The sequence below is a fragment of the Protopterus annectens genome, chromosome 5.part1 (assembly GCF_019279795.1).
Source record: "Protopterus annectens isolate FY-2018-M chromosome 5.part1, PAN1.0, whole genome shotgun sequence".
Classification (NCBI taxonomy): domain Eukaryota; kingdom Metazoa; phylum Chordata; order Ceratodontiformes; family Protopteridae; genus Protopterus; species Protopterus annectens.
This window is the reverse complement of record NC_056736.1, coordinates 517000251-517024015: the sequence shown is the minus strand read 5'-3', so window position 1 is coordinate 517024015 and position 23765 is coordinate 517000251. Positions and strand designations below refer to the sequence as shown.

Below are 23765 nucleotides of genomic sequence, written 5' to 3'. Positions count from 1 at the left end.
CACCCCAGCATCCCTCAGATCACGTTTGCTGCTCTAGTATATGGATGTGGTTGCCTTCAGCTCTCGAGCTTTGCACTTGGAGATAAGTATTTCTTTGTTCTTTCCCTTTTTATCTCCTTACAGATTTAATCTTACCCCTTTGTAGCCTGTTTTTATTTAATGCACTGGTTTGAAAAAGCTGCTTTCCCATTCCAGTTTCTCTTTTGCAGTTGTGATAAACTTAAACTCTCCCCATTCTGTTTGATAAATGTACTATTTTTATAAACCCTCTCTTCTTACTGGCAGAGTTTCTTCAGTGTGACTGCTTTTCTGTGGTAGATTCAACCTCCGCACTCACCACACAGAATCATATAATAATAAAATAAACAGATTTATTGGGGCTTCAATCCCCCAAATATTTACCAGGGCCCTTCAGAAGATCCAAAGTTTTCATTTCATGCCAAGAGGGAGAGAAGGATATTAATCTGGAACTTTGCTGTCGAGCTGTCAGATCCAAGGTCTGTTGCGATCCGACCTCCTTTGAATTATGCCCTACCGCTGACAACATTTTTTGCTAAACATTTGTCTTTTTCTTTTTCTTACAAGAAGAGAGAGAGAGAGGTGTGGTATGAGGATTGGAACGTCCAGATTTTTGACTCCATTTCTAATAATAATATGTTTTTTAGCAATTGACTGGCAGATCGTTCAGGACTGACGTCAGTATGTGCTAGCCAACATTAGATTTTCAGACTTTCCTTAGGATGGTTCATCTTAGTGCAAAATTTATTATTTATTTTATTTTACATTTGTTGACCGGGATAGTCTGACTGGATATATGTCCTTTTTCAGTGGAGGCCCGGGGAGAAAAGCTCCAAGATAATAATACACACTGAACATTTAGTAAATGCTAGTTTCAAGCAGATTACACCCATTATTCTACTAACTTTCTAAGTTTGCAAGGACAGTATTTAAAAAAAAAGTGTGTATGCGAAGTATGACTGGAATGTTCTTGTGATCCGATCATCTTCGGTATGCATCTGTCAGACATACCTTCACACCTTTCAGCTGTCCAGATTTTCGCAAATGCCCAGATTTTTGCCTCTTACTTTTAGTCTGTTCTTCAGGCTGCAGTGATGCAGCGGTTAGCATTGTCACCTCTCAGCAATATTTCTCTGGTTTGATTCTCAGCTAGAGCTCCTATGTGGAATCTGCATGTATTCCCTTCGGTCAAGTGAGTTTTAAAGACATGCAGGTAGGGGTGTGTGTGTGTGTGTGCCTTCTGTGAAGGTTGGGTGCCAGGCTAGCAACCTGACACTATAAAATCACCACTGCCAATCAATCTGTAGACCGGTGATTCCACTGTGGTGACCCCTAACCGGGAAAAGCCGAAAGACATTGCTTACTTTTGGTCTGTTCTTCATAAAATTTGTAATTTTCGGTTTTTTTTGTGGAGAGTCAGTGAGGACTGAATTCACTAAATAATGACAGACATGTGAAATTTAATCTTCATAGTCTTCAGAAAATGTATGCTAACACAAGCCCTACCAACTTTCTAAGCTTATAACAACAATATTTAAAATTTGTCCTTAAATTTGTGGCTTTGACACTATTGCTTTTGGCTTTGTGTTTTTCTGACAAATTAGTGGCAAATCATTACTGATTAAAGTTAGAAAATAATGACAGACATTTGAATTTCAGATTTCATACCCTTCAGAAACCTATTATTCCCTCAACTTTCTATGTTCGTAAGAACAATATTTTCAAACTGTCCCCATTTTTGGGCCTTTGACCAGACTTCTTACTCTAAGAGGTTGAAAGTTATGAGCAGTACCACCAAGCTTTCCTCAAAGGTGTTCAGATTTTTGCATCATGCTTTTGGTTTGTCCTTCATAAAATGCACTCTATAAAAGTTAATTTTGCTTTTTTTGGAGGTGTACAGTTTTCAGATCTTTGTCCACCTTTCTTCTGGGTTACATTTGACTGGTGCTCGTAAGACGTCAAATGCTATAGCTTTGGATCCAGAATTTTCTGGCTGCCTTTGGTTCCTAGTTCCCTTAATTTTAGGCAATTCTGAATTTTTGGATCCAATGAATTTTGGTTGTACAGCAAGTCATGTTTTGAAAACTCTCTCTTCCCTTTTTTCCTCTCACTCAACTGCTTTATGGGGATAAGGATGAGATAATATCAATGCTGGATTTTAATTCTAAAACACTCCCAATACACATAAAACCATTCAACCCTGGATAATGATTAGCATTTAACCTGAGTTGCCATAGGAGTTCCCGTTGTTCCAGGAGATCCTCCTATGTCCCCCCCCCCTTTTAAAATTAAAATCCTATCAAGTGTAGTTTATGGTTTTAGGAATGTTTTTATGTATTTAATTAAAAGTATTGTGTTGATTTTGTATTTTATGGAAATTAATTTGGTACACATTATCAATAGCTAATTTGGCATGTGATTAATTAGGGATGGGGGTATTTAAGGGTGTGTATGTTTAATGTTTTTTCACTCTGAGGAAGTCTGATGTACCTTCCAGATGAAAGTGCTTAGTGAATAATTTTTTTTTGCCGTGGACTTCAGGTTTCTTGGACTTGGTTGTGCTGTTTGAAGATCTGCGGGATGTTAGGGGTGGGGGTGGTGCACTTTGGGTAGGGAAGGAGCTTGAGAGTTTGTTACAGGCCACAAGCTAGTGTAATGGCTGAGTCAGACCCGAGGATCGGATACAGACTCACAGGTTTGAGGATGAATAAAAATGGACAACACAAATGGAATGTTATGGTAAGTACACAACTTTTTTTTTTTCAGTACCATATTATTTACAAAAGTACGAGGGTATTATATGTAATATTTACTTTTTATTTTGATAGCTGGCCAACTTGAAATGCATATGAATTAATATCAATGGATTAAAAAATGGTTGTAAAAGTGGTAGTTACACAAATGTTTAAAAATATTTCATTCCCAAGTTATCTTTTTTTACAGAAAACACATTTAATAAAAGAAGATTTGGAAAGACTTAACACTAAACACTATTCTGTATTGACTAGCTCTCATTATAAACAGAAGAAAAGTGGGGTGGCTGTTTTATGGAAAACTTCTTTGCCTTTACCTAAAATCCTAAATAGAGTTAGTGATGAAAAAGGACTGTTTTGTTCAGTGACCTTAGACATTTAAAGGAAACTATACACTTTTATTAATGTCTGTTGGATACCTGTATTGGGAATACAGACAGTTAAACAACAGTCTGGGGAAATAATGCTAATATCAAAGGGAAACACCTTTTTTCAGGTGACGAATTGCATTTTATTTGACAAGGATACATAACATTAGCCATAAAAGGAAGAAGCCTGCCTCAGGCAAAGCTTTAATGGATTTCACTGACCTATATAATATGAAAGATATTATAAATTAGTTTTCAGTATCAGACTCACTCTTCTTTACACATTTCTCACATAGGCATGGGACACAATCATGAACAGATAGATTATAATTTTCAAATGAGATCACTAGTAGAATAGATAATGTAAAAGTAGTCTCTTGCTAACTGTCAGATCATAACGAGATAACATTTGAAGTTATATTGAATTCCAGTAATAACATCCCAATTAAAAGGATTCCTGCATATATAACCAATATGAAAGACTTTAAGAGATTTTTGTATGGGACTCTTTAAAAGCATACCTTTTTGGCATAATTACAAGTTGGTATGCAAAAAAAAAAAGAAATAATGGGACAAAGAACTGATAGATGTACAGGAGAAAATTGATACATTAAAATTAGATAGTAAAAAGGGAAATAGCTTAAACAGTAAATATTTAGAAATTTTACAACATAAACTATGACAAATTAAAATAAAAATATCAAAATAACTAATTATTCCATAAATCCATGCATAAATTGGCTATGAGAACAAAAATGATTGTTAAATTCTAACCACAAAGAATTGTACTCCTCTATTAGTAAAAAGAAGGTTACTGAAATTGAAGACATTCTGCAGGATTTTAGGTCTCATTTTAATAAAATTAATCAACATAAACCAATATTTGATACACAAGATCTAATTAAAACATTATACTGAAAACATACTGTCAGAGGATCAAATGATAATTGACAAGCCTATATCAGTGTCTGAACTCAAAATTCAAATTGATAAATTAAAACCCAACAAGGCACCTGGAAATGATGGTATAACACTTGAACTCTACAAAATGATGAGTAAGAATGCTTTGATTATTTTACTAGGGGTATTTTAACAGTTAAATGACTTATAAAGGTACCACCATCCTGGAAATACAACCTAATATCCCCAATTTTAAAACCTGACAGACTCAACACAAGGTTCTTTATATAGACCAATTTCTTTATTAAATGTAGATTATAAAATATTCATGACAATCTATGCCTCTAGAATAATGGGTTTATAATGAACAGGCGCACCTATGATAATATCAAGAGAATACTATCAATAATTGATTATACTAATAATTCAAAAAGAACTAATTTTGGTTAGTCTGGATATCAACAGTGCATGTGATTCAGTTAATTGGGAATACTTACTATTAGTACTGGAGGGATGTAATTTTCAAACAATTTCTTAAAATTAATCAAACTTCTCTATGAAAATGCCTTTGCATACATTAAGATAGGCTCTTGTACGTCCCAATCAATTATGACCACTAAAGGTACTAAACAGGGTTGTCCCTTGTCCTCATTACTTTTTGCTCTAGTTATGGAACCTTTTCCAAATTATACAAGCGCAATTAAAAACATCAAAGGCATACAAATAAATAATGATTTAATCCACATCTGTTGATTGCAGATCACACTCCATTAACTTTGACTAACTGCAGTTCTTCTCTTACTGCAGTATTCTTGGCAATAGAAAAACTCCAGAAGAAATCAGGAATCAGTTTTAATATACTACCTGCTTATATTATTAAAATAGATAAGAAATTATACAAATACATTGTGAAAGATGGTAAAATCACTTACTTACGGATAATCTTGTCTGATAATATTAAAGATATAACAGCCCTTAATTATAATAACTTAAATTCCATAAGCAAACTCTTAATATAATATTTTTTCACTATGGAAGAGAGTCTCTCCTAAATTAAAATGATTATCCTTCCTAAAATGCTATATATATAATACAATCTTAATCCCAGTAACTCCAAAATATCCACCAGCACAGGACCCGGAGCCCTCCAAAAATAACGGCAAATCTTCAAGGCAAAAGTTTAATAAATGTAAAATATCCAACCAAGCGCTTTCGCCCGGTACTCTACCAGGCTTTTTCAAGGATTACATAATGTGTTTATACATCGTACCTTTAAATAGTAGTGTTCCATGTCAGCTGGTCAACAAGTAATTCATCAATTAATTCATTAAAATAATAACTCCATACATTTCCTAAAAAAATTAATAACTCCATGTCTTTCATTCTTTTTACAAACAGTAAAAAATAAAAAACGGAATACATAAATAACATACAACATCCCTATAGGGTTAGGTAGAGCATTAATGCAGGTGGAACCACAAAGGGAGAGTTCCGAAGTTGGAAACAAGAATAATTTTATGTATACATTTTCCAATAAGGCACAAGAGCTGGAAGCTATCATTATTAAATATTGGCCGATTTTGGGAGTGAACGAAGAACTTAAAGAATTTTTTGTTGAGAAGTCTCACTTTATAAGAAGGAGAGGGGTTAACTTAAAAGAATGGTTTGAAAGAAAGGAAAATGTTAACATGAACAAGAAGAGAAAGGGGACATTCAAGTGTAATCATTGTAACCAATGCACTGTTATGCTAAATCAGGGCACTTTTTATCTTCCCCATAGAAAATTTGAGATAAGATCTGACAATTATTATAATTGTGCATCGAAAGGAGTAGTATACTTAGGGGTCTGTATATTCTGTTTATGTTTTTATGTTGGTAAAACAGAGAGACCCCTAAGAAGAAGGGTATATGAGCATCTTTATGACATCTCGAAGAAGAAAGAAACAAATGCTTTTTTTAAGCATTCCCAGACATGTAAAGAAATGGAATTAAGGTTCATGGTATTAGAGCAAGTCACACCTGAATTAAGAGGGAGGAGTTGGGAAACATTACTTGAATACCGTGAACTTTATTGGCAGCTTAAACTAAACGCTACTAGGTTCCCAGGACTAAACGACAATATCAACATTGCCCCAGTGTTAAAATTAAGAAGGGCTAGAGTCTAACACATTTAGGATGGGGTTCTATAGTTTATTCATAAAAGATTTAAATAAAAAAATTTCTTAAAAAGTTTATTAAGAGATGTTTAGGTTTCAGTTTTTAATGTTAGGGATGTTGTATGTTATTTATGTTATTTATGTATTCCGTTTGTTATTTTTTACAATGAAAGACATGGAGTTATTAATTTTTATAGGAAATGTATGGAGTTATTATTTTAATGAATTAATTGATGAATTACTTGTTGACCAGCTGACATGGAACACTACTATTTAAAGGGACGATGTATAAACACATTATGTAATCCTTGAAAAAGCCTGGTAGAGTACCGGGCGAAAGCGCTTGGTTGGATATTTTACATTTAATAAACTTTTGCCTTGAAGATTTGCCGTTATTTTTGGAGGGCTCTGGGTCCTGTGCTGGTGGATATTTTGGAGTTATTTGGTTTAGTTGCTACAATCTTAATCCCGCCTACTTCCAAAAAAAAAAAAAATATATATATATATATATATATATATATATATATATATATACACACACACACACACAGAAGATAATTCTTTGTTTCTGGGATTTTTATGGTATACTAATAAGCCTAGATTGGCTTTAAACCATCACGTTAGAGACTGGACATTGGGTGGTATTGGTCTTCCAGATTTAGAATTATATTCCTTATCCTCAATTGTTAAGACAAGAATTTCTTGGTTAAATAATTACAATGCAAAATGGAAAGATATTCAGGGAGATATATGATGCAAGTCCAATAATTTAACAAAATCATATCATACTAAAATAGCTACTAATAAATTTCATTGATCAGTAAAATACTATTTTATAGAAAACAAAAATAAACTAGTAAACTATTATATTAATATAACCTCCTTTAAAAATTTCATTTTCAGGAACCCTGAATTTAAAGCATGGATTTTCTTTGTATTTCTCATTGTCTATATTCAGAATAGTATTAATACATTTAATTTAACAGCAATGACTACATTTAAATACAAAAATCTGTTACACTGGTATCAATTACTAGACAATGGGAAGTTACAAAATGTTGACCATTATCATTAATAAGTTTAAGTAAAGACATGTGGTTAAAAATTCAAAATTGCAGACAATCAGTTGTAAGATTAATCTAACTTTTTTCTTTCGGCTTTTCACGGTTAGGCATCGCCACAGCAGACCTCCGGTCTGCTAATGATTGGCAGTCGATTTTTTACAGTGCCGAGGTGCCAGCCCAACATCCAACCTTCAATGAAGGCACGCCCATTCATGTATGTCTTTCGAACGCCACTCGACCGCGGGGAGGACATGAAGACTCCACACAGAAGGCGCTCCAGCTGAGAATCGAACGGGAGAAGCTCTTGCTGTGAGGTGAGAATGCTACTGCTGCACCACCGCGGCTTATTAATCTAATGCAACTAACAGTTAGAAAGTCTTTCTCCAGATTCATAATTTACTCATTATTCTAATGCACCAGAATATAACTGGAAAGGGACCGCTATCTAAAATATATAAGGTACTTAAGAAATCAACAGTATGTGACAGAGAAAGTTATTGGGATTATTTTAGACTTATTAATAACTCCCCAAGTGAAAATGATAAATACTCCAATTTTCAAAACAAACTACTTCATCACTAAGGTGGATTATGTTCTTTTAGAAGTTCTTACAAAGAACCTTTACTACACCACATTAAAGTTGAATTGATGAATAATAAAGACAGAGGATGCTGGAGATGTAAACTAAAAAGTAGACTGGCAGCATATATTTTACTATTATTTATTATAAGTGTATAAAACTTAAAACATGTTGAGATAGCAGGAATTCTCTCTTACAGTCTTTTAATGATAAATTTCTGCTGACCAAATCTTTTATTTTATTTAATACACCTATTCCCACTTGTGCCACAAAAATAAAATACCCCCTTTATGGAGTATCTTAACATTAGCTAGAAATGTCATCACCAAGAACTGGAATAATCAGACTACTCCTACTATGAAGGAGTTTGTACACTTGGCAACTGAAGTCTGTCATCTTTAACTTATCACAATCAAGACAAGAACATCTACAATCGCCTCTTCATATAAAATATGGTTGAAATGAAAAGAACTGCTGGATAAACACGTTAATAATTAATAACACCATTTATCACATTTCATTTTCTGTTTAAAAAGATTTGTTTTATAGTAAACACCATTATAAATAATTTTAGTTGTTAATCATTGTTCTTTTCGATATGTATATTTGTTTTTAATATTTCTTTTATCATATACTAATGTTTTGTTGTTAAAATGTTCAATAAAAACAACTGGGAAAAAAATCTGCACGTGGGACAGAGCACTATATGACAACTAAAACCAATTTTTTCCCCAAGACTCTATGGAATTCACTAACTATGCATCTTAAGTCAAATAATGAGGAAACTTCTCTGTGTGGAAGATCCAAGATTCCCTACAGCTGCTTAGCGTTCAGGTACCTAATAAAAAACATATTGCGAATATCCCACCTAATAACAGGTGGTAGAAATACTTTCTTTAAAAACTTTCCAAAGTATAAATCCACTAATGAAAGTAGGGAAGTACAAGCTACAAGTTGAATCTTATACTTTGGAAAGTTTTTAAAGAAAGTATTTCTACCACCTGTTATTAGGTGGGATATTCACAGTATATTTTTTATTAGGTGCCTTAACTCTAAGGAACTCTAGGGAATCTTCGATCTTCAACACAGAGAAGTTTCCTCATTATTTGTTGTTGGACCCACTATATTGGCATACTGGGGTTGTGAGACTTCGAGGGACACCACAGAGAATGTTTGTTTTGACTAAAGACACACACACACACACACACACACACACACACACACACACACACACACACACACACACACACACACACACAACTTTGCATTCTAACTTTATTTTTTCTTGGTTACTCAGCTCTTGGCTCTTGCATTGTGCTTAAATGCAACCAGTACAAACAATTTTATGTATTCCAACATCATAAAAGGCATTTTCTTCATCCTCCTTTTTAACTGCAAACTTTTAAGACAAAGCTGAAACACAGAAGAAGATTTTGAAAAGTCAGTTTCAAATGCTGCAGAACAGCTTCTTAACAGGGGGTATTCACATTTCAAATAATGAGTCCCCAGAAGTAACTATGTAACTCAACATTTCACTCAAGATGGTGCTCCAGTATATTCCTGCAAAGGTACAATTATTCTTTGGGGGGGGGGGGGTCATCTGGATAATAAATAACAAATAAAGGAAAAGGACTAAGAAGGAAACACTAGTACAACCAATCAAAAATAGGTATATTGGAGAGGAAAGTATAGTCAAGAAAATCTTGAACAGTCATGAAACAAAAACTAAACATAAAACTGCTACGATTACCACATTTGCACCATTTAAAAGAATGCATGCATCCATCCATCTTTAAAACTCATCTTGGCAAAGGATACAGTGGTAGAAATCTCAATAGGCTAGGCAGAACTTCCCTATCCCCAGCAAAAATGGCCAGCTCATGCTATGGGATTCCTAGTTACTTACAGTTGAGCTGAGAGTTATAATCCAACAACGTGTTCAGAGTCTGCAACAAGGCCATCCTTGCTGTAGATTGACCCTGATATCCTTCCTGTAGACATTTAAAAGACATCTTCATAAAGTGCCAAGATCAAATCAACTGGGACCTCTCAACACAGAAGTGCAGTACCTGTACCCTGAGATTCTTGTGGACTTCCAAACTTCTCACTCTGTCAAGAAGAATGAATCCCATTCACGTGCAAATGAATTTTATTTCCGCCACTTGCATTAATGATCTCATCCTCACAGTCACTTCCCAAATCTCAAAACCACAGATGAGGATCAGGACAAAGTTTGATCAATATACCCATAACTTCATCCTATGAATTGTCTCTCTCTCCATCATCTCCCTGCAGTATAATGCCTGGAGTACGCTTCTGCTCATCCATACTCACTGGTCAGACTTGCGATCCCTATCTTCATCTGTAGAACATGGCTCCCCCATCGGAATTAACTGCCCCCTCAACATGCAGAGGACAGTGCACTTTTCCAGGAGAGAACCATGACCTCTGATTTGGAGGGGCTAATCTGCAGCAAATCACTCAAACCCATAATGTAGATCAGTCACTTGAGTTTAAAAGGACACCATCGTCTACAAATAACAGAGGCCACTCTCCTAACTCCAAAATGGGGACTTTACAAGACTTTGACTGTAACTGATATCCTGTCATACTGAAATAATTCTGCAGTTCTCATCTGTGCTTATGTGGGTCTACGTTCTTAAATCGAAAGTACGGTTCATCGAACTGTACTTTGTCAAACTCACTTCCGCAAAAGTGCATTCCACTTTCGCCGAATAAACAAACAAAAACTAGAATACACTACACAGTATTATGCAAGGGGCAAGCCGCCCTGCATCCCCCATGTGGGGGCTGCCCCCCCCCACATCTCCCCCTGCTTTAATATTCTCACTCCGAGATCGCACTACAGTGGGGAAAAGGGAATATTCCCTTATCCCCACTGTACTACGATCTCAACAAAAGTTTCCTTAGATGTACATCAACAGTATACGTTGATGTACAACTAATGTTACATGCAAATGGCATTTTTTTTTGTTTGTTTTCTTTAGCGAAAGTGTATTTTTGACAAAATGCACTTTCGTTAAAGTAATTTCGATAAAGTACGGTTCGATGAACCATACTGTCGACAAAACAAATAGGACCCATATATATATATATATATATATATATATATATATATATATATATATATATACATACACATATATATATATATATATACACACAGACACACACACACACACACACATATATATATATATATATATATATATATATATATATATATATATATATATACATACACATATATACACAAACACACATACACACATACAAGTATATAAATTCTTTATTACATACAAATTATGGGTGGGAGATTGGTGTAATGGTTAAGGTATTTACCTTACAGAAACAAGGTACAGGGTTTGATTCTCACGTGGGATAACTGGCTAGGCTTAAAATGGCCCATAAAGGCAGTTAGCCTAGTACTAATCTATGAACCTATATCTATATATACATCTCTATCTGTATATATTTAAATATAATATTTTTTCAGAAGGGCACTTCTTATAAAAAGTGTTTTACTACTATAGCAATGTACAGTTTCTTGCTTCGTATATTTAAAGGGAATGGCACTCTCACTGACTTCTTCAGTAACATACCTGTTTAATCTGATAGTCTACATTAACTAAGGTTATCACCTGTCCCACTTTGCCAGGGACAGTCCCTCTTTGGGCAGTTGTGTCTTGCGAAAAAAAACAAACATGACAAATGTCCCAAGATTTTAGGGAAAAAAATATTTCATAAGCTTTTTTTAATAGCTGCATAAAACAGTTATTTTTAATCTAAAACACCTAAATGTTATAAGAAATAGCATAAGCAACTCAAATGCTACAAGAATATGCTTTTATTTTGGCAAACAAGTGAGGTCCTGTCCTTTACACTGGCTGTGGGCATGTTTTGCCCTGCAAAATCTCACATTTCTACAAATGTCCCATTTTGGACATTTGAATAGGTGGAAACCCTAACTTTAACAGTTGCCAGTCAATGTTATAAAAACTTTTAGGGTGCACAATACAACATAACCATCAGAACCCCAATTAATGCCTAAATATGGAGCGTGAACTTTTTATTGTGGCCTGCAGTAGTTTTTATTATGGATAATGAATCTTGAGCCCCGGGGTCATTTAGCAATTATGCCATGATACTGTGTGTGTGTGTGTGTGTGTGTGTGTGGTGGGGGGGTGATTAGCACTTACTTGTATTATATAACCATCTCCATGATCAAAGAACCTTGGGAAAATCTGTAAGCACTGGCCTTTCGAGTCTGTCCAATGAGTCAAGCGGGACTAATTATTTCACTGAAATTGGTTCCAGCAAAACAAATATCAACCAAAATGCATGTCTAACAGTGCTGGAGTATTAGTTTAGCTTTTAGGATTTTCTTGTAAATTAAGAAACAGAAATTGCAAAGTGAAAACTGAAATTATCTGTACATGCAGTTAGGGAGCTCACTTCTTTTTACTACAGTGTTTGACTATGGTTTTAGTGTGCCTGTTTCCTGAATGCTTGTATACTTTCAGAATTAAAATTAAAGGCCAGTGATCATGAAGAGAATGGGATTCCAGCTCTGATAATATTAAGGTAATGGTAATTTTAGATGGATAACACACAAATGAATGTCCAGTGACAGCTGTGTTCTGGAACTCAGTACTTCAACAAGCTGACAAAGTACTGCTAATATGTTTGATGTAGCTATTAGAAGCACGTTTACGGGAGCATGGTCAAGATGCCAGTCTGATAGCAGCAGAAATCCATAGCTCTGCTTAGATTTTAATTTCCTGACATGAAATGTACTTACATTTTTTGAAAACTCAAAGTACACTAAAAGTTAGATTAACATAGACTCTATTATTTTATAAAAATTAATACATAGTCAAGAGAGTTTTTTAATTATTTCTGTCAAGAAGTTTCCTACTGGAGATCTCAAGATGAGCAACTCGAAGAACCCACACCAGGAGAATGCAGTGAAGAAAGAAATACATCTTATAACAAACATCCAAGAACTGTCACTAAAAATGGACAAATTTGAAAACAAAATGGATATTACCAAACTAGAATGCAGTAAACAACTGGAACTTCTAAATGGAATAGTAAAAAAACAATCTGAGCAGATTCTTGCCTTAGAGGAAACAGTAACTAGCCTAGATACTAGAATGACAGAAAATTAACATCAAAATGAATTTCTTTTGAAACAAAACACCAGACTGATTAAGAAACTGGAAGACCTTGAAAGTAGATCAAGGAGGAACAAAGTACAGTTTTGTACCTACCATAAATGTAGATGTTAGAACTGCTGCAGTCATTACACTTGGGTTATCCTGCCATCAGGCAGTCCCGCAGTCGGCCAGAGTTCCAAAGTCTTGGTCTGTCATCGGTTGCTGTCGCCTCCTCCCTGACGTCAGTGCGTCAGAGGTATATAAGAAGCAGCCGATGCCATTTTCTTCAGTTTTTCTTGCCCCAGATGTCATGTGTCCCCAAAAAGATAGGCAATACATATTGCTTACAAAACATACAATAAGGTAAAAACAAAACCTTCAGTAACCAGCAAATACACCACATAGGTAGTATAGTGTAGAAAGTTATAGATAGACCCAGCTAAGAAAGAGGGGATGGTGGGTGTGTAACCAAGACTGCAGCAGTGAAGACACTCGAACATCTACATTTATGGTAGGTACAAAACTGTACTATGTTCATAGTGTTTCACTGCTGCAGTCATTACACTTGGGTTGAATCCCAAAGCTGAGTCAGGGTGGTTGGTTCTATAGAGGATTTGGTGTGGCTATGAGGCCCTGCAGCACTGCAGTGGCAAAGCCAGCTCTGGATCTAGAGTAAAGAGGAAGTGATAATGCTTGGTAAAGGTGTGCACTGAACTCCAAGTTGCAGCTTCCAAAATGTCTTTGGTAGGTACTCCTCTAAGGTAGGCAGTAGAAGTTGCAGTTGCCCTGGTGGAATGTGGTCTAATGTTAGATGGCACAGGTTTCCCATGCTGTGTGTAGCAGAACCGGATACAGTGTCCTATCCACTTTGAAATGGTCTGCTTTGAAATAGCCTTTCCCTGTGATCTTGCAGCATAACATACAAACAATTGTTCAGTTTTTCTGAAAGCTTTCGTTTTGTCCAAGTAGAAGCGTAATTGCCTGTGTATGTCCAAGGAATGTAGAATTCTTTCCCCTTTATTCTGGGGATTTGGATAAAAAGTTGGCAAGTGAATAGTTTGGTTAAGAGCCACACTGGATACCACCTTAGGCATAAATGAAGGGTTTGTTCTCAAGGAAACCCTGTCTTGGTGGAAGATGATGAAAGGCTCCACTGCCATTAGTGCTTGTAGTTCTGAGACTCTTCGTGCTGAGGTTATTGCCAGTAGCAGAGCAGTTTTCCATTATATATATTTTAATTCTGCTGAATTGGCTGGCTCAAAAGGAGGCAAAGTGAGTTTTTCCAAGACAAAATTGAGGTCCCAAGTAGGTGTTGGTGCTCTCCGGGGCGGTCTTATGTTTTTAATCCCTCTGAGGTACTGCTTTAGCAATGGATGAGAGAAAATAGGAGGATCTGTGTTGTAATGAGCAGAGATGGCAGAAGCGTGGATCTTAATGGATGAGAAGGATAGTCCTTTGTCCAGCATCTCAGTTAAGTATTGTAGTATCTGAAGAATGTTAGGGACAAGAGGGTCAAGGCTTTGAGCCTGGTTCCAGGCACAGAATCTCTTCCATTTTTCTGAATAAGATTTCCTGGTGCTAGGCCTCCTGGCCTCCAAAATGACATCCTTAACAGCTTTAGAGAGAGGTGTTGTATGTTTGGCTAATGAATCTGCCATGCAGCCAGGGATAAGGTTTTGAGCTGACTGTGCAGGATCTGATTGTTTTGCTGAGTTAGAAGGTGTGGAATTTGAGGCAAAATCCAAGGTGGGCCTTGAGCTAAGTTCTTTAAGATTGGGTACCAATGCTGGCGTGGCCAGTCTGGAGCAATCAGAATCATCTGTGGTTTTTCTTGTCTGGCTTTTAGGAGTACCTTTGAAAGGAGAGGCAGAGGTGGGAAGGCATAAACGTTTAGGCTTTTCCAGCTGAACGAAAGAGCATCCACTTTCCATGCATGTGTGTGATAAGTCCTTGTGCAGAATTTTTGTAGTTGGCAATTCAGTGGGGAGGCAAAGATATCTATGTCCGGGTACCCCCATTTTTGCATTATCATGCTGAAAACTTGTGGATTTAATTTCCACTCGTGAGGATCCATGATGTTTCTGCTTAAGTCGTCTGCCAGAGTATTTTTCTTTCCTGGCAGGAATTGTGCTTGCAGATGAACTTGATAAGTTAGAGCTGTGTTCCACAAGGTCATGGCTTGTCTGCATAGGGGGTAAGAATGAGTGCCCCCTTGCTTGTTTATGTACCACATTACTGTGGTGTTGTCTGTCTTTAACAGTAATTTTCCTGGATGCAGAAGGTCCTTGAAAGTTGTTAGGGCATTTTGAACAGCCAACATCTCTTTTTGATTGATGTGAAGATGCATTTGGTCTGTGGTCCATTTGCCCTGAATACATTTTCCTGCCATGTGTGCTCCCCAGGCGTAATCCGAAGCATCTGTTGTTAAAGTCTGCCTGGCTGTGGGAAGAGTGAAAGGCTGACCCTTGTTGAGGTGACATGCCTGTGCCCACCATCAAAACTCCTGTTGTAGGCAGGGAATTAGTGGTATTACTGTTTCCAAGCTGTGAGAGTGTTGTATCCAAACACTTTTAGGTACCATTGTAATTTCCTCATATGCAGTCTAACATATGGAATTAGTAGTATGCAGGATGCCATGAATCCCAAGGCCTGCAGAATTTTTCTTGCAGGGAGTTGGGACTTTGTTGCCATCAATTGAAAATACTGAGTCAGTTGTCCTTGTTTGTCTGGCGTGAGATAAGCCATCTGGGCTGTTGTATTTAAGCTGGCACCCAGGAATATTATCTCTTGTGAGGGCACTAGTTTTGACTTCTTTTCGTTTACTGTGTACCCTAGGCAACTTAACTTTTTTATAAACGCCAGATGCTTTAGAAGAATGTCCTTGGTCTCCACTTGAATCAGGCAGTTGTCCAAGTATGGATATATTTGAATTCCTTTTTGTCTGCAAAATTCAATTACTGGTGCCAGGCACTTTGTGAAGACCCTGGGCACAGTAGATAAGCCAAAGGGCAGTGCAGAGAATTGGTAGTGCATTGAACCAGCTATGAATCTGAGGTATCTTCTGCAATTTTGTCTGATAGGGACATGCAGGTATGCCTCTTTGAGGTCCAAAGTAACCAGCCAAGCTTTCTTGCCCAACATGGGAAGGAGCTGCTGTAGTGTCAACATTTTGAATTTCGGAACATCCAGGTAAGTATTTAAAGTGGAAAGGTCTAGTATGGGTCTCCAGGCTTTGTCCTTTCTGTGGACCAGGAAGAGTCTTGAGTAAAATCCTTGTCCTTGTTCTTGCTGTGGTACTTTTTGAATAACTCTCATGTCCATGAGGGCTGTAATTTGTTTTTGTGCCTCTGCCCATTCATTTTGTGGCAGGTCTGGCATTCCTTTTAGCCTTGGTAAAGTATGAAAGTGGAACCTGTAGCCTTGAGACACAATATTCAGCACCCATTTGTCTTGGGTGATTGCTTGCCAGTTTTGTGAAAAAAGTGCTAGTTTCCCCCCTAAGGGCGCTGCCAAACGGAAAGAGTTTGGCACTGGAAGGGGGAAGTCATTGGGACTGTTTCCTGTAAGGTTGTGACTTGTCTTCACCTCCTTTTGGGGTCGAAGCACCCCACTGTCGTGGTCTGCAAGAGCCTTGGGGCTGAGATCTGCCTCTTGGGCGTCTGTATCTGCCTCTTTGTGGCCTGTCTGACACTGGAAAAGACCAATTTTTAGTAGGCCAATTCCTGCTAAATCGTGGTGGTTGTACCTGTAAGAAATCCTTCACTGTTTGCAGAGACTTTGCCTTATCCTCCATTTTCTTTAGTACCTCTTCTGCCTTAACACCAAATAAAATATCTTGCTGTAAAGGAGCATCCAATAATTTTGCCTTAACATGATCTGGTAAGCTTTGTTCCTTTAACCAAGCATGCCTTCGACTCACAGATCCTGTAACTGCTGCTCTACAAGAAGCTTCTAATGAATCAAAACCACATTGCAAAGTATGCTTTCCCACTTGCTCAGCTGCATGCAATAAATCCTGCATTTCCTTAAAATCAGGTTGTTCTGCACTTGTGCTCATTTTCTGTTTTAACTGAGACAGTAAATACTGTTGATATTTAAGCATGTGAAACTGGCAGTTTAAAGCCCTCACTGCTACAGTTATAGAAGTGTAAACTTTCTTCCCCCATCTGTCTAATGCTCTAGAATCCCTGTCCGAGGGAACTGGATTTTTAGCCGTGGAGGCCTTTACCCCCTTTGGGACCCTGGGAAATAGTTTCTGGGTCAGCAGCAGGGTTTTTATAAAGAAATTTGTGAGAGTCAGGGACTCTGTAGTACCTGTCTGGCTTGACTGGAGCAGGGGGTAAAGAATCTGGATTTAAAATGGATTCAGAGAACACATCGTCCACAATATCCAACACTGACGGAATAGCAAGGGGCCTGTGCTGAGGCAATAAAAGAACGTCTCTGAGCCTTTTCTTGGATTCTGAGTAATCCTGGCCCTCCCAATGGAAATGTTCCCTCATGGTATGTAAAGTTTCCCCAAAAGAGTAATCCTCAGGAGGAGAGGCTGAAGGAATTGATTCTTCAGCATCAGAGTAAGGAGTATCCCTGGTCTGAAGAGGAATCAGAATATACTGAAACCTGGTCAGAGGAATCATAGTCTGTATCCTGCCTAGGCCTTTTTTCAGGAGGGGGATGGGAACCACTGATAAGAGTAATTAAGTCTTCGGCCATTTTAAGCATCTGCTTTTTAGGCATGGAGGCCTGTCCAGGTGAATGCTGTACTTGCTTCTTTGTCTTCAATGTAGTTTTAGACTTGGCTGTAGATGCAATAGTAAGTTGTGAAGGTCTGAAAACACCCTCAGAAGCCGATGCCTGCTCAGCGGCTCCGGACCCATCTGAAGGGTTAGTCTCCGTAGGCCCAACACCTTGAGTACCCAGAGGCCTAGGCAACTTCACGTGGGAGTCGGTTGCGGCCTGCGGCTCTGAGGTAGTGGGAGTCAGGGGCTGCCAAAGCGCCTCACTGAGAACCGGGGAATGGCCTAGAAGAGGCTTTGTCATCAGTTTTGGGCCTCGGATGCCTGTCCTTATCTTTGTCTTTGCATTTTTTGTGAATTCCGGTCGTTGGTTGTTCCGACGGCATGGTATAATTAAACCTTCGGCCAAAGTAATGGCGAGCAAAATCAAACCGACGTTTAATAGTGCATTTGTTAAATCTAGCACAAAACCAGCAACTAGTGACATCATGATCTGGGCCTAGGCATGGAATACAGTAAGAATGAAAATCCTTATGAGGTATTTGCTTCCCACAAGAAATACAATTATTAACTTTTACTGACATCGGTCTGAGGCAAGAAAAAGTTTCCCAAAACGGAGTACTTAGCTTTACTGAAGACTTCAGTTCTGAAAATAGAATTTGATATCTCAGGAGTCGGCCGACCGGCCCTTGCGAGCTGCTTTTGCTTCGGGCACCGCGCGGCAAGAAAGACTGAAGAAAATGGCGTTGGCAGCTTCTTATATACCCCTGACGCACTGACGTCAGGGAGGAGGCGACAGCAACTGACACCGGACCAAGACTTTGGAACTCTGGCCGACTGCGGGACCGCCTGACGGCAGGATAACCCAAGTGTAATGGCTGCAGCAGTGAAACACGATGAGCATAAGAATATATGGAATTCCTGACAAAGAAAGGGGGTTAACATGATTCAATTCCTCAATAAGTGGTTTTCATCAGCACTAAATATGCCTGAATCTCTCCCTTTGGGAACTGAGAGGGCTCATCCCGTCCCTGGCAAATCCAGCTTCATCTCGGAGTTCATCTAACCCCAGGTCTATAACAGTTAAGATTTCTTTCCTTGCAAGACAAGGACTTAGTGCTGAAATCAGCTTGGACTAATTCCCCTATTAAGATGGATGAAAAAGTTATTCGTTTTGACAATGACTACACCTCTACAGTCATATCCAGAAGAAAGGAGTGTGTTCCACCAAGTCCTTGAAAAAAGCCAATATTAAAGCTCAAATTCTTTTTCCTGCAAGAATAAAAATCACCTTGCCAGAAGGAGTGAAAATCTTTGATTCCCTACAAGAAGCAGTAGAATTTATCCAAAAGAAGAAAACACTGTCGGACATAGAAGAAATAGAATGGTCATCCCAGAGTGTGAAGAGACAGGCAACAAAAAATGGATGACATGTGAAGGAAGGAGCAAACAAAACTAAGAAACTAAAGGACAAATGAATAAATTCCTTCTAATTTTAAATGCTTTGCTTTATTAATCATAATACATTTGATTCTGGAAAGTCTCTATGCTGTAAGGTAATATGAATCATTTTTATTATTAACTTTCTCTTCCTTTTTATATCTACTTCTAATTACATATAGAAGTATTTAAACAACATTCTCTCTCTCTCTTCTTTCTTCCTATTCTTTTTTGTTACCAATGTTCCTTTTCTCTCTTTTCCCCATTATAAGTACTTTACATACTTTTCCCTTTTAAATAACTACAAATGATGAATGTCTTCCAGTTCTTCTGTAATAGTATAATTTAACTTAATACCAAAGTGCATTTTTTTCTAGTAGGTCAGTGGTGGGGTAAACAAGGTGTTTCTGATTAGCGTTTCTAACTAGATGTTTTAGACTCTGTTTAGATACATTTAAACATTAATACAATACATTAATGGTGTTTTACAGACAGCCAAATACAAGTGAGATATATATATATATATATATATATATATATATATATATGGGTCTACTTCAGAATATTGACTGTTCAGAATGGCAACTGTCATATGTTCGTCACCATATGATCGACATTCCGAAAGACTGACATCCTGAAAGAGCACCATTTACCTACCTGTAAACACAGTAAAACTGTGTTATGCAGGGGGGCAAGCACCCCCGCACCACCTGCTACTTAAATATTCTCACTTGGAGATTGCATTACAGTGCAGGAAAGGCGAATCTCCCAGTCCTGCACTGTAGCAGGATCTCTGCTACCATTTGTTGGCCTTTCAAACGTTTGCTCATATGGTGTCAGCCATATGAGTTTCGATCATCTATATATATATATATATATATATATATATATATATATATATATATATATATATATATATATATATATATATATATATATATAGTTTCCTTTTTTTAACTGGTGGGTAAATGAAATGCTATAATATGATTTCTGATATGAGGGAGTTACTTCTAAACAGCTGGTTTTATATGAAAGGTTTCATTTTTTCATGATGTTGATGTTTTGTGAGAAAACTGGTGGTCTGTGTGACTGTTCTCATTGTGGAGATTCATGACATGCACTGACAAGGCAGCTTAAGTGTTTTTTTTTTTTTGGTTTCTGTAAATGCAAAGCTTCAGGATCTTAATTTCCCACTGAAAAATGCTTTTTTCTCCACTAGAGACGACTTCTGTTGTGCATGAGCCTATTTAGATACTTTTTAATAAGTTTATGAAGCTGCAGCTTGAGGAAAAAACAGTAATGACATAATTTGACCTTCTGAACTTGTTAAATGGTTGTACTTGGAATTCTTTTCTCTTGAAATTCTGTTATCCTTCACTAGATACTTTAAATGGTAAATAATTAGTTCTGATAAAAGTGTTTAACTCTTTTGAAAATGCCTATGTTCTCTTACAGGTGCATACATTCTGCAGAGTCAATGACACTATCAGTAAATAAATTAAATCAAGTGAACTAGGAGCTGCATTATAAAATTCTTTATGCATATTAACATCAAACTTATGTTATATAACTAAACCTTTAGCAACTAAAAAGAAGGCTGTGAAGCCCCTTTTTATTCTCTCTCCCCTTCTTGATGGAAGACGCCAACATAGATATAGGTTCATAGGTAGGTACTAGGCTATTGGCCCTAGGGCCTATACAAGCCTATCCAAAAAGGTACCCTGGCTTTCGCCACCCAAGAAAATTATTTTCCTGTGCCAGAGCCACAGAGGTGATCTCCGGGGTGAATTTCCTATTTCCCATCCAATCATCAAGATTTTTTTGAAGAGTGCTCATGAGCAGCTTTGTTTGATATAGATAGGTAGTTTGTTCAAAAGTACGGGAAGTCTCTAGGACAGGAATCTATCCCTCCACCATGTTCTGTTTATTGTGGTGACAAGGTTTAGGTCCTTAGAACGTGTAGCTCAGAGGGACTGGGATTTCTTTAAGTGGAGCATGTCCAATAGCTCTGGGTTTGACATAGCTTTGTATGTTAGGCAGAAATCGCCTCTGAGTAGGCGATATGCAATGGAGTAAAGCTGGAGTTTTTTTGAGATGGTCTGTGTAGGGCATCTGTTTGAAGCCGGTAATCCACTTTGTGAGGTATTTCTACGGCATTTCCAGTTGTTGTAGATGTCTTGTGAGGTACATACCAAAAGGGGAGTTGTACTCTATAATGGGTCTAATGAGTGAAGAGTAGAGGGGAACAATGCACACTTTTTTCCTGGATGAAAAACCTTTTGTGATGAGGTGTGCCACAGAAGGACTTTCTGACTACTGTGGCAATGTGATTATCAAAGGAGAGATACTGTCCACCTGTGTCCCAAGGTCTCTTATCACACTTCCGGTGTTAAGTACCACCTATGTGGTAGCTCACGGGTACAAAGTTTTTACCAAAGGAGATGACAATGCACTTTTTGGCATTGAGCTTGAGGCCTTGGCTTTGACACCAGACATCTGTCTCAGTGAAGCCCTTTTGTAGGATGTCCACATAGTTAGGAGCTTCAATTAAGGCTCCTAGTTTGCAGATATCTGCAAACTTTGTTAGCCAAAGACCTTCTGTGTTAGCCTGTACTTCAGAAAAGTAGATACCAAACAGGAGAGGACCCAAGACTGAACCCTGTGGTACTCCACTTGTCAGTGGTCGGAAGTCAGATTTGGAGTCTGCTACTTTCACAGTGTGGGTTCTGTCAGTGAGCCAGTTGGCAACCCATCTTGTGACATAGGGATTTATACCTGGTTCAGTGAGTTTATCTATAATTCCAGAGTGGGGGATGGTGTTAAAAGCCTTAGCGAAATCTAGACAGGCTGTGTGAATCACCTTACCCTCGTCTATGGCTTTGGTGACTGCTTCAAAGAAATCTATCAGGTTTAGGAGACATGCTCTGCCTTTTACAAACCCAAACTGGGTGAGGTCCAGAGTTTGGAGATTACCAGTGTCTTTGTTTATAAGTTCCATGATGATACGTTCCATGGCCTTGCAGACCAGGCTCGTTAGGGCTAATGGGGTGGTAGTTCCCGGGGTTCGTGGTGGCTCTGCCTTTGTGGAGTGGGATAACTGTTGTTGTGCGCCATTCAGTGGGCACAAAGCCTGAGGTGAGGCTATGATTGAACATCGTGCTTAGGTGGGGTGTCAGTTCATTCTGCAGTTCATGTAGAACGCAGTCTGGGATGTTGTCAGATCCCATGGATGCTGTGTTCTTGGCTTTGGAGAGTGTGGTTTTTACCTGTGCAGCCATGATTACAGGAACTTTGCATTCTTCTGGTATAGAGATGGGCCCTTTAGGGGGTGGGGGGGGGGGTAAAGTTAGCACTGAACCTATCTGCCAGGATGTTGGCAATATCAGTTGGTTCTGTATATTTAGTGCCATTGCGATTCTTGATATAGCTACAGAATGCTTTGTGGTTGTCTTTAGAATCAGTGGCGATTTTGTTTCCGTAACTAGCTTTGGAGGATTTTATGAGGGATCTCAGCTTCTTACTGAGGCTGACCAGGGGAGTTCCTCCAATCATGGGATATTACTTTTTTTTTGCAACAGTTTCTTTCTTCTGTTGTAGAGTTTGTTTATGGCAGGGGACCACCAGATTGGCTTAATTTTTTTGGAGGATAGCATCTTGGTTCTGTTAGGGAAAGCATGATCCATGCACTCATGTAAGTGCTTATAAAGTGCATTTGTGTAGGATTCAGCAGTCGTACCTCTATTGTCTGTCTGCATGGGTGTCGTGAAGTTTGCCACTTCTGTCTTAAGAAGCGTGAAGTTGGCTTTGTACAAATTTTTTACAGTGGTTTCCCTAATTGGGGGGTGGGGGCGGGATGTGGCTGTCTAGGTTAATTAGTTTGTGATCAGATCTGACCAATGTGGAATTGACCTCTGGTGTGAAACACCGGTCGCCAATATTGGTAATGACCAGGTCTAGGATATTGCTGCCCCTGGTGGGGGTGTGGATACATTGATCCAAGGCGGTGGAATTTATTAATTCCAGAAAACGTTGAGCAAAAGAGTTGGTACATGAGTAGTTTTCCCAGTTAATGGTGGAGTAGTTGAAATTGCCCATTATTAAAGTGTTGGGTTGTACCCTAATATCTTCCAGTGTATCAAGAAATGAGGAGTGGGGGATCTGTAGCAAGTTACAATTTGGATTGCAGTCTTGCACAAAGTTAGTTGCACATGGATAATTTTGGATGCATTATGCTGAGCAACTAGCCTGGAGGTGTGGATATCCTTAATGAATATGGACACGCCTCCACCTTTAGTGTTTCGGTCCAGGTTAGGTGGCCGAAAGATGTGGTATGAATTATAGCCTGGTAATGCAGGGGTGCTCTCTGGAGCCTTGAACCAGGTCTCTGTCACTGCACAGATGTCGATGTTCTCCATTTTAAGGAGTGCCTCAAGTGAATGCATTTTGAGGTTTAGACTTCTAGCATTGAGCAGCATTACCCTCAGATTTTGCTTGCTTGCACCTGTTATGGTGGTGAATTTGTCATTTGAACCTTGCCTAAAAAAGGCACTATAGGGATGGCAAGAGCCTT

The 23765-nt window shown here is 38.1% G+C and overlaps 1 protein-coding gene across 3 annotated transcripts in view; it reads right to left on the bottom strand.

Annotated features, from left to right (window-relative positions):
* HLCS (holocarboxylase synthetase) overlaps positions 1-23765 on the bottom strand; it is a 1599326-nt gene that overhangs the window by 249736 nt on the left and 1325825 nt on the right. The gene's annotated exons all lie outside the window — the stretch shown is intronic.